Source organism: Nycticebus coucang, chromosome 8 (genome assembly GCF_027406575.1).
Source record: "Nycticebus coucang isolate mNycCou1 chromosome 8, mNycCou1.pri, whole genome shotgun sequence".
NCBI lineage: Eukaryota > Metazoa > Chordata > Mammalia > Primates > Lorisidae > Nycticebus > Nycticebus coucang.
The window spans coordinates 123,708,426-123,720,493 of record NC_069787.1 but is presented as its reverse complement, the minus strand read 5'-3'; the positions used below and the strand labels follow the sequence as shown (position 1 = coordinate 123,720,493).

Below are 12,068 nucleotides of genomic sequence, written 5' to 3'. Positions count from 1 at the left end.
GAGATTTTTAAAACTCTAGACTCTGTCCTCAGATACTCTGATGTAATTGGTCTGAGACATTAATATGATAATAAAAGCCCTTGGTTGATACTAATATGGATTAGGATTGCTCTGGTATAATATAGGCTTTAGAGTCACTACATTCTGATTCAAATCCCAGCTTTGCCATTTATTAGCTGTGTGATTTTGAGTAAGTTAATGACCTCTCTTCTACTGAGTCCTCAATTTGTTGATCCTAAGGTTGTAGTGAGGGTTAAATATAATAGCATATGTAAAGTGTCTTTCAAGGCTCCTGACACAAGGTTGGTATTCAAAAATGTTGGTTCCTTTAATATGTACCTGTGATCCCATAGCTAGTTGATGGCAACACTAGAAAGCCACCTGGAACTATGCTGTGCACCCAATAGACTCTCAATGAATGTTTATTAATATTCCCCAACAGCGTAATCCCTGAACATGAATATGCATGTTACTGAAAAAGTTCAAACTCTACTTTGAGTTGATATTAGAAAAATAAGGCCTTACTGTCTCAGCGACCATAGCTCAGTGGTTAGGGCACCACATAAACTGGGGCTGGTGCGTTTGAACCTTGTCTGGCCTGCTAAACAACAATGACAACAACAAAATAGCCAGGCATTGGGTGGTGCCTGTGACTCTGTGGGTAGGGTGCCAGCCCCATATACCAAGGGTGGCAAGTTCGAAACCGGCCCCTGCCAAACTACAACCAGGGCTCAAGTGATTCTCCTACCTCATCCTCCCTTGCAGCTGGGACTCTAGGGGCCCGCCCAACCCCCAGCCATTTCTTTTTGTTTGTTTGTTTAGCAGGCTTGGGCCAGGTTCTAATCCACCAGCCCTGGTGCATGTGGCCGGCACCCTAACGCTGAGCTATGGGCGCCGAGCCCTTCTTTGTGCCTTTGTCATATGAATACTATGAGGACCTGTATGGCATGACTTGACTTTAGCCAGAATGAGTCTAGAAGTGCGGTGCTGATGCAGCAGGACACGGTGATTATTAAATACTTACTAAGCACTGTTCTCTGTCCAGCCCTAGGTAGAGGCGTTGTGAGAAACATAAAGCCCTGGGCCTTTGGGGGAGTAGCTTGGAGTCTAGCTAGAAGAGAGAAATCTCATATGTGAAGAATGACTAGGGACCAATTTCTACCTAAGAGCTGTGATGAGTCCAGCCCAAATGACTCATGCAAGAAATAAATCGGAACATTTAAGAGATTACAATCATGGAGAAATGGAAGGGGTTGAAATTCAATTTCCTGTCTCTTAGCACTTTATTTCTCTTCAGTCTCTGACACAAAGTCTTGGATAGTAATAACCAAAAACAAAACTGTTTCTAGCTAGATGGACCCAGCTATTTTCTTAACAGTGCATCACAGCCCTTTGTTCATGTGCTGAACCCCCAATTACTTTGTTCAGTTTCCAGCAACTTTTTGTAAGCTCCAGGCTTCCCCTCACCGCTGTTTGGACCTTGTGTGCCTCAGACAGACAGCTCTTCACTGTGTGGAGGACACACACAGAGGGGACAGTATGAAAATGGCAGTGTAGGAAGCGTGGCAGCAGGAATGCGAGAGCTGTGTCATCTCACGGATGGTCTCTGGGGGGCAGTTCTGGGTGTGAGTTCCAACGCTAGGCTGGGGTGGGAAGCAGATGACCGTGGTGGGCTTTTTTGTCTGACCCCATCCTAAGTGCAGTGCCCCAAGTCCTTTAGTTACCCACTTGTAACACAGGAGCAGGGATAGGAACAACCGTGGCAGTCCATGTAGCAAACCACCAAAGCAAAGCTGTCTGGATGATAAAGACAGAAGGGGAAGTTTCAGAAACTCACCAGGAAAGGGTTTCACAAGAGCTGCCTGTGAACACATTGATTTGGAAAGTCTCCGAGCATTGGAAATGATTTCCTTAACAACAGAAAGAAAATTGACCAGGGCGTGAGTGTCTCAGTCATTTTTCAGATGAGTACAGCAGCATTGCCAAGAGAAAGAGATCGTCGCTATAGCCCCCCAGGGTTTTAGCCCTCAGCCCAGTTACTGCCTCTGTCATCTTGGACAAACCATCCATCTCCCACCATCTCTATTTATCCTACTGTAAAATGAAGGGTTGCTCTAGGTAAATTGCTTCCTGGCTGGAACATTCTGGATTGAATGTAAGCCACCTTGAGGGTTGCTAAATTATGCCTTGCTCCACCCAGGGAGATGTGAGTTTGTGCAAGAGATGAATAAAGCGTAGTCATCAACTTTCTGATGAAGTGGGGTTCAGGCACCTCCCTGCGCCTGCTGTGCCGAGAGTCTCTTCCACAGGGAAGAGAGCTATTTTGAAGTAGGGCTGATTAGAGATAAAGGTGTTTCATTTCTTTACCAGCCTCTGGCCCTGACTCACCCGAAGTTCTTGGGTTTAAGGCTTAACCCTTGATGGATGGATGTGAGCTAACCCCCCTGCTTGCTGATGAAAATGGCACCTGGTACACGGCTTCTCAGCCCCAGCTTTATCAGTGTCAATTAAGAGCACTCTTTGACTCTCCTTGCTTGGAGAGCTTTGCTGAAGCACAGCCCTTGCTTGTAACCTCTCTCCTCGACATCTCTTGTTTGCCCTTTCCTGTTGTTCAGTCTCCTGAGTTATATAAAGGGGAAGGTAGGCACAGTAATCCTCTTAGCAAAAGACATCCGGCCATCCCTGTTAGGTAGAGGGATGGGAGGCACTGGGCAAGGCTGTGAAATACTTCTGCATGGAAAAGTCCAGAGCATAAATGCCACAAAAGGCCACAATAGTTATGCTGTTTTGAAAGCCAACAAAATTACACTATAAAGCATGGTTATTCTAAGGTTTTAATTCAAAAACATTTTTTATTAAGTCATGTATACATAGATCATGAATACATTTATGCCTTTGTGGATTCAATGGGTTGATTATTTGTACAAATTATAGTGGTTACATCCTACTAATTAACATAGCTTTCACCTCGTTTACTTAATCACAGTGTTAGATGTTTGTGTTCAATACTTGATAGATTTGACTTGTACTTTTGCAATATCCTCCATAGGTGTGGTCCCACCGTTAACCCTCCCTCTATCGAACCATCCTTCCCTCTTTCATCCTGGGCTATAGTTGTGATTGATCTCTCATATGAAAGTGTGAGTGATTATAAATTGGTTTTATAGTAGTACTGAGTACACTGGATATTTTTTTCACTCCTGAGATACTTTACTGGGTGCAAGGAACACAGAAGAATGAGACCTGGGCCTGGCCTCCAAGAGATCTAGGTTGGGCCCCGCTCACCCACAGTGACAGCCACTGGACTAGGGTGGCCACCACCCAAAACTGGGCTCTCTGGGTTGCTGAGGGGTGGCCCAGGGTGCAGTGTTGCAGGGGAGCTAGGCTGTGTCTCCACTTTGGCCTCCTGGTTCCTAAGCCCCTGTCTTCTCATGGGGAGTGTTAGTGTCAAGCACATCTTCTTCCAGGCAACACAGGAGTTCTAGAAGAATATTTTCCAGCTCCATCCATGTAAACATAAAAGAGGTAAAGTCTCCATTTTTTTTTTAATGTTGCATAGTATTAGAAATAAAAACAAATCAGGAGGTATCACGCTTTCAGACTTCAGACTATACTATGAATCTATAGTGATCAAAACAGCATGGTACTGGCACAAAAATAGAGAGGTAGATGTATGGAACAGAATTGAAAACCAAGAGATGAACCCAGACACTTATTGTCATTTGATCTTTGATAAACCTATCAAAAATATAATTTGGGGAAAAATTCCCTATTTAACAAATGTTGCTGGGTGAATTGGCTGGCCACTTGTAGAAGACTGAAAGTAGACCCACACCTTTCTCCTCTAACAAAAATTCATTCTCACTGGTTAAAGGACTTAAACTTAAGACATGAAACTATAAAAGTTCTTGGAGAGAATGCAGGGGAAACACTTGAAAAAATTGGCCTGGGGGCAGTGCCTGTGGCTCAAAGTAGTAGGGCACTGGCCCCATATACTGGGTTCAAACCCAGCCCCGGCCAAAAACTGAAAAACAAACAAACAAACAAAAAAAAAAATTGGCCTGGGAGAATACTTTATGAGGAGAACCCCCCGGGCAATTGAAGCAACATCAAAAATACATTACTGGGATCTGATCAAACTAAAAAGCTTCTGCGCTGCCAAGAACATAGTAAGTAAAGCAAGTAGACAGCCCTCAGAATGGGAGAGGATTTTTGCAGGTTATATTTCTAACAAAAACTTTTTAATCAACATTTTTAAAAAATACAATGTTGTAAAATGATTGCGTTTGGTGGGGGAGTTTGAAAAAAAATTATTTCCATCTTGGTGAGTTACCTTTGATTGATTTGTTTGTTTGTTTGCCTTGGCAATGTTGAAAGGACCATTGTGACACATGACAGGACAGGACTGGGGACTGTGGCCTGAGCCGTGCTTGATTTTATACAGTTACTTTCTTCCTATCAAGCTGGATTCAGACAGACGTTTTGTTTTGTTTTTGAGACAGAGTCTCACTTTGTTGCCCCCAGTAGAGTGCTGTAAGTGTCAGAGCTCACAGCAACCTCAAACTCTTAGGCTTTGAGGTAAGAGAAACGTTTTCTCTTACCTCAGCCACTGAGTAGCTGGGACTATAGGCGCCTGCCACAATGCCCGGCTATTTTTAGAGACGAGGTCTTTTAGGTCTCTAAAAGAGCTGGTCTTGAACTCGTGAACTCAAGCAATCCGCCTGCCTCAGCCTCCCAGAGTGCTGGGATTACAGGCGTGAGCCACTGTGCACGGCCCTCAGAAAGAAGTTTTAAAATTGACCCATATTTCAAAGACCCTTGAGAGAGTTCACCTCTTTTAAAAAATGTGCACCAAACCCCTTTTTTTTTTTTTTTCCAGGAAGAGCAGAGGCAGCTGCCTTTATTGGCGGTCACGGGCCAGCTGACTTTAATCAAAGGCCACACACTTGATCTTGAAGTCACCATCAGCTGCCATGTAGTTGACGGCCTCCAGGTTGAGGCGGTTAGGGAACTTGAATGTGTAACCATCTGGCAGCTTGACAGTCAGGTCTGCCTGGTCAAAGCTGATGCACACCTCCGCGACACTTCCAGGCTGGAAGGGAAAGGCAGCCTCCCGCTGCCCAGCTCCCCAGGCCCCGCCGTCCTTGCTGTTGCACAGGATAGTATTGGCATCCCCGTGGGCATCGAAGTGGGGGTTGAAATGCAGGCACAGGTTGTTGCTGTCTTTGCCCAGGTTCAGCACAAAGCTCGTGGCGTTGGGGGCCACCACGCCCCGTACTCTGAGGCACTCCCCCCAGGTTTGAGATTCAGGTTGCTGGCGACCAGACCACAAGCCATGATTGAAGCAGGAGGATGTGAAGATCTGAAGACTCCACCCGACCAAAATCCCTTTCTAATGAGAATAATCACCTCTCTGTTTTGAAAGTTAAGATTTTTGAATTTTAAGTTTTCTTTAGTAAGGACATAACCCTATTTGCAAACACTATTTTTGAGAGAGCTATGGAGTCTTGAAGACCCAAACTCTCGGGAAAATTATATTCACTTTTTGAAGTTCTCTTTCTTTACCTGTGAAAATGGGATTGTAGGTTGTCAAATTAGCAGCCAAGGAGCTGGGTGGTATAACGAAGAGAGCCCCAACTGGGCTGAGGAAGCTGAGTTCTAGCTTTTGCTGTGTTCCAACCAGCTGTGAGACCTTGAGAAGTTTCCTTAGTTCTCTGGGCCTTAGTTTCCTCATCTATAACATGAGAAATTTATAGAAAGTGATCTTTCACTTGATGCCTGTAGCTCAAGTGGCTAAGGTGCCAGCCACATACACCTGAGCTTGTGGGTTTAAATCCAGCCCGGGCTGTCAAACAATAATGACATCTGCAACCAAAAAATAGCTGGGCGTTGTGGTGGGTACCTGTAGTCCCAGCTACTTGGGAGGTGGAGGCAGGAGAATTGCTTGAGCCCAGGAGTTGGAGGTTGCTGTGAGCTGTGATGCCACAGCACTCTACCCTGGGTAACAGCTTGAGGCTCTGTCTCAAAAATAAAATAAAATAAAATAAAAATAAAGTGATCTTTAAGTCCCTTTCAATTCTTCTATTTTAGGATTTAAGCAACTTGTTTGGAAGTAGTACAAAAAAAAACAAAAGACCCTGATTCCTAAAAAAATGGAAAAACCCAGGTGGGCGCTGCAGCAAGCACCTATAATACCAATGGCTTCTGGTGGCTGAGGCAGTGGGGCACCCACAGCCCAAGTCTGAGGTTGCAGTGAGCTATGATGCCATTGCACTCTGCTCAGGACATAGGGTGGGGCTCTGTCTCAACAACAACAACAACAACAACAACAACAACAAACAAAAAAGAAGAAGAAGAGAAGCCGGTAGTATTAATTTCAAAGTAAGTTATGGAGCAGTTTTGGGCACCTGTGCCATCTTGGTGCTATGCTGTGTCTTGTGTAGGATATGATATTGTTCAAGCATCCATTTGTTCAACACACACTTAAGAGCACCTACTGTGTGCCAAGCACTGTACTAAGCATCAAGGATACATATATGAATAAAACTCGGCACCAGCAGGGAGCTCAGAGGAGATAGACTCATGAAAACTCCTTTTTTTTTTTTTTGAGACAGAGTCTTACTCTGCTGCCCAGACTAGTGTGCTACAGCATTAGCATAGCTCACTGCAACCTCAAACTCCTGGATTGAAGTGATCCTCCTGCTTCCGCCTCCCATGTAGCTGGGACTATAGGCACCAGGGACTATTGTCCAGCTAATTTTTCTATTTTTTGTAGAGGGGGGGTCTCGCTCTTACTCAGGCAGGTCTCAAATTCCTGAGCTCAATCAATCCACCTGCCTTGGCTTCTCAGAGTGCAGGATTCCAGGCCTGAGCTGCCACACCCTCCCTAAAACTCATTTTTTAAAGGATAAATAATTTACATATTTAATCCTTAGATCTATAGATTCTTAATTACCCAGTAATATACCAAAGACATTTTATTTCTTTTCTTTTCTTTCTTTCTTTTTTTTTTTTTAAGGCAGAGTCTTACTTTGTCACCCTCCCAAGTAGCTGGGACTACAGGCGCCCACCACAACACCTGGCTATTTTTTAGAGATGGGGTCTTGCTTTGGCTTAGGCTAGTCTTGGATCTATGAGCTCAGGCAATCCACTCACCTCAGCCTCCTAAGTGCTGGGATTATAGGTATGAGCCACTGTGCCTGGCTTCAAAGACATTTTCACTTCACTCCTTAGATGATACATATATAATATATATATATATTTACATATATATATATTTAAAAGACTGTGTCTCACTATGTTGCCCAGGCTGGTCTTGAACTTTCAGGTACAAAAGATCCTCTCACCTAGTCTCCCAAGTAGCCAGGACTATAGGCACATCTCGTGGCACCTGGCCTCACCACTTAGCTTTTACCTTATGCCTCAGAGTCACTGGTGGAGTTAAAGCCAGGGTTCCCTAGTGATTGCTTTTTAAACATTATCATAGAAATTTTAAATATGAAAGAGAGATAGTATACACAGAGAACCCCTGTATAAATAGTACCCAGTTTTAATAATTACCAGTTTGTGACCAACCTTGTTTAAACCGTAACTTTTCCCAACTCCAGATTATTTTGAATTCAAGACATCATAACATTTCATCCATATTACTATAAAACAAAGGTTTTCTTTAAAAGATCATAACTATACTGCTGGCAATGATTTCCTTTTAGATCTGCAGTTTGATAATACAGGTGTTTTCCTTTGTAAAAAATTCTTCAGTTGTGCACATATGATTTGCTCACTTTCCAGCATATACATTATACTCACTCAAAGGATCAAACTGAGCATCGCACCTAAAAACAGAAATTCTTTAATAGTAAGTCTCCAAATAGTGCTGAGTGATTTTTTTTTTTTTTTTTTTTTTTTTGTAGAGACAGAGTCTCACTGTATCGCCCTTGGTAGAGTACTGTGCCATCACAGCTCACAGCAACCTCCAACTCCTGGGTTTAGGTGATTCTCTTGCCTCCGCCTCCCAAGTAGCTGGGACTACAGGTGCCCGTCACAACGCCCGGCTATTTTTTGTTGCAGTTTGGCCAGGGTGGGTTTGAACCTGCCACCCTCAGTGCATGGGGCCGGCACCCTACTCACTGAGCCACAGACACCGCCCAGTGCTGAGTGATTTTAAACAGTGTGGAGACAGGCATGGGGCATGTGGCATGATGAGAGGGAGGGGCACCTCCATTGGCTTGGAGTGGGGCTGGGGACACAGCTGGATCCCTACGCAGTCCCTGGACCACTTCCGTCCCAGAGCTGTCTGCCTGTGGCAGCCGCAGAAAGAGCTGAAAAAATGAACCTTTCTGGGACCAAACATGGGGCAGCTTCTGGGAACACTCTTGCTGGACACTTGGAACTGAGACAGAGCCTTCTCAGGATTAGCAGGGTACCATGGCTACTGAGTGCAGATGATGACGGATTTCCCTGTCTGCCCACAGAAGGCCACGTCTGGTGCTTAGCATTCTCAGAGCTGTTCTAGGATGGGCCCCTCCATGCCAGGCCCAGATCATGTGGGTGACTCAAGTCCCACCCTGGACACACATGTGGCCCTTCTGAGCAATAAGATGGAAGAGGCAAGAGAAAGGACTTATTTCCTGCTGAGTTATTTTCCTTCAGATGCACTCCTGTGCCCTATTACTTTTGTTTGGAATCCTTGAGAAGGGCTTGCTGCTTGTTTCTACCCCTCCTAAGTCTGTGTGTGTTTTTGCCACAATCAGGTGTTTTGTGCCTCCCCTGCACCACCAACACCCCTGCCCTTGGCTTTTTCAGCCACTAGTCCTGTCCATGCTGTGCTGGCAGCTCCCTGAGGTTTTTATTCCCTGCTGACTATTCCCGAAGGCTCAGCATCTCTGCTTGAGGCTGCCTGGGGCCCCCTCGAGGCTGACCCCTCATGACACCAACCCCTGGTGCCACTAGAGCTCTGACCTCCAGGGCAGATGGACCTAGGGGCACGATTCGGGGAGTGCCCTTACCGTCTAACTAAGCCTTGAGAAGTGTGAGCTTTTGTTTTGAGTCTTTATTTTATCATTTTTAAAACCGTCTGTTGCAGGAAGTTTGAACTTCCGCAAGGCATTCATCACGCGGCTGCAGCAGCCACCAGCTCTCAGCCAGCATTGTTCCGCCCATGTCCTCACCTCTCCCCTTTCTCCCACATGTCTCCTTCAGCACCAGAATTGTTTCAAAGCGAATCTCAGGGAATCTATGTTAATTTTTAATATTGTAGTTATTTCCGAATGGTAATATTGACATGTCTCAAATTCAAAACGTACATGAGGCTAAAAACAGAAAATCCGGCCTTTCCCTCCCTGCCCCTGCCCTACCTCCCTTGTGGTAGATAAAAACGAATGTCCCCAATATTTTGTGGCTCTTCCTGTTAAGAAATGGACTCTATTTCTCTACTTTGAATTGGGTCTTGGTCATGTGAATTGCTTTGGCCAAGGGACTTTGGCAAATATCATGCAAGCAAAAGTTTGAAAGTGCTTTGGGCTTGCTTTCTGGTCCCAGGGAGCTCTGGTGTCCCTTGTGAGGAGGCAGGACTAGCCTCCTGGAGGATGAAGCCCATGTGGGCAAGCCCATCCCAGGGCCACTGAGTGAGACACCCGCTCAGTGTGAACTGGATAAACGGGGGTTGATTTAAGATACTAAGTTTGGGTGTCCAGCACCTGCTCAGCTCCCACACTCTGGGAGGAATAAAATATCATAATAGTACAAGTACGTAAGTAAATATCTCCTCCTTCCCCTGCTCCTCCATCCATTCTTAGAAACAAATGTTGAAGCACAGTTCTGATCCTAGCTGCATTTGGTGGATATAGCAATGTCTTTTTTTTTTCTTTTTGAGACAGTCTCACTCTGTCCCCCAGGTAGAGTGCCATGGCATTGTCATAGTTCACAGCAACCTCAATCTCTAGGGCTCAAGCAATCCTCTTGCCTCAGTCTCCCAAGTAGCTGGGACTATAGGTGCATGCCACCACACATGGCTAATTTTTCTATTTTTAGTAGAGAGATGGGTCTCACTCTTGCTCAAGCTGGTCTCGAACCCATGAGCTCAGGCAATCTGCCTGCCTTGGCCTCCCAGAGTGCTAGGATTACAGGCATGAGCCACTGTGCCTGGCCTCAAAATGTCTTTTGGAGAGCATCCCCTTCAGTGTGGGGGGTCCTGTGTTTGAAGTACGCTGTCATATGCACTGACCGTAAATTATTTCATCAGTCCTTTATTTACAGGCATTTAAATTGATCCCAGTCTTCTGGTCTTTTAATGAACAACCTTGCACCCAGCCATTCAGCACACATGTGAGAATTTCTGCAGGATGAATTCCTAGCTGTGGCTCCCAGGGCAAGTGTGCAGTGAGGTTGCAGGGAAGGAAGCGCCTCTGTTCCTCAGGCTTCCCTTCTCTCTCTGGTCCCCAGATGTCCAGCTGCATATTCCCACACAGATCTGATTTGTCTCTTTTGCTAACAACAGTGTAACTGCCAGTCCTGAGCTTGAGCCCTGTGGCTTTGCCTAGCTCCCCCAGCTCTCTACCACCCCGTGGAGGCCTGGCCTATTGGGCGCCTGCCGGCTCTGGCTCCAAGTCTACACGGTGAAGAGTGGTCTGACCCTCCCTTTTTTCCAAGCCCTAGAATGTGAAAACACCAATGTGAGACATTTCTGAACTGCACAGCTACGATTCTGGAGACACTTGAAATAAGTTCTCATTTTCTGACAGACACTCACTCACAAGCCCGATAAATGCAGAAGGCCCAGTGCAAACAAACAAGTGGCTAGAGCTGACCCCAGCAGGACAGAGGGACCCCTGTGGAATGAATTCTAAATGAAACCCCGGCCAGGCCCACCGCACCCAGGCCATTAACCCCAAGGAGTACTCAAGCTGACAAACCCAAACACAGCAGAGGCGCAGTGTCAGAGAAGTGTCCCTTCCCATCAGGGAATGGGTTATACAGAGCAGCTGTACCGGCGCCCAGGTGCCATGGCCAAGGGTCCACGTCCACCTCTTGGAAACTTTCACTTCCTATTTCAGCCCCCTCCAGACCCACTTCCTCAAAGACTGGACTCAGCTGGACCTTCTCATCCCCCGGGAGGAAGACAGTTCCTTGAGGAGACTAAATCCCCATCATGACCTATTGCCCTTTGTCTGTGTCCCCACAAGGACTGGGCTGTGGAGGGTTTCTCTCTCTCCCCAGTGGCCTCCTCCCTCTCTCCTGCTTGGCAGAGTCCAGCATCAGCTCTGTTCTTTGTCAACACTTACGTAAACCTCACCCTTCCTCCCCGACTCTGTGCTGCATGGCTCTGCTCGCAGACCCTGTGGTTACTCCTGATTTGTCAAGTGACCACCGTGTCTGGTCCCAGGGGTGCCTGGCCCCTCTCTGACACTGAGGAAGGGGCCTGGGTGGGGAAAATCCTGGGCTTGGAGTTCCCAGAGCAGGGGAGGCGATTCTGTCCACACCTGATAAGGCTGACGCCAGAGGTGAGGTCAGAACTGGGTGAGGAGCCGGCCAGGCCCAGGAACAGATAACCTGAGGATGCTCTGGGTCCCTAGCAGCTCTCAAGAAGGAAAATACCTGCAAGAGCAAAAAAGCAAACTCTGGGGAAGGGGGAGAAGGGAACAGGGTGTGGAGACAAGGCCTGTGAGGGGATACCTGCAATGCAGCCCTGGCGCCTTGACCAGAGGGTCTCCTAGGGGCCTCCATCTGCCCACACTCACTGCCTTTATCTCCAAAGCTGCAGACACCCAGGAGAATTTTATCTCTCGCTTTCTGTATGTCAGATGCTTGAGTTGCTGGAGCCTTGCTCATTGCCATGGGTTTATTTACTCCCTGCCTACGTCCCTCACTCCTGCAGGGTGTGGGCAAGGATTTTCTTACAACCTTTATCAATCTTCCCACTTAAAAATAGATCTTTAATAATGCTTGTTGGTTCAGGGCTTGCTAAATCATGACTCCACTCCTTGGGTGAAATTTAGTTTGGATGGTAACGATGGCCACCATTGATTAGGCAACTACTGCGAGGCAGACATCGTGCACCAGCTGCCCAA

General features: G+C 46.4%; 1 pseudogene; it reads right to left on the bottom strand.

Annotated features, from left to right (window-relative positions):
* Positions 1 to 4,884: 4,884 nt before the first annotated feature.
* LOC128592607 (galectin-1-like) lies at positions 4,885 to 5,337 on the bottom strand (annotated as a pseudogene).
* Between the last annotated feature and the right edge of the window lie 6,731 nt (positions 5,338 to 12,068).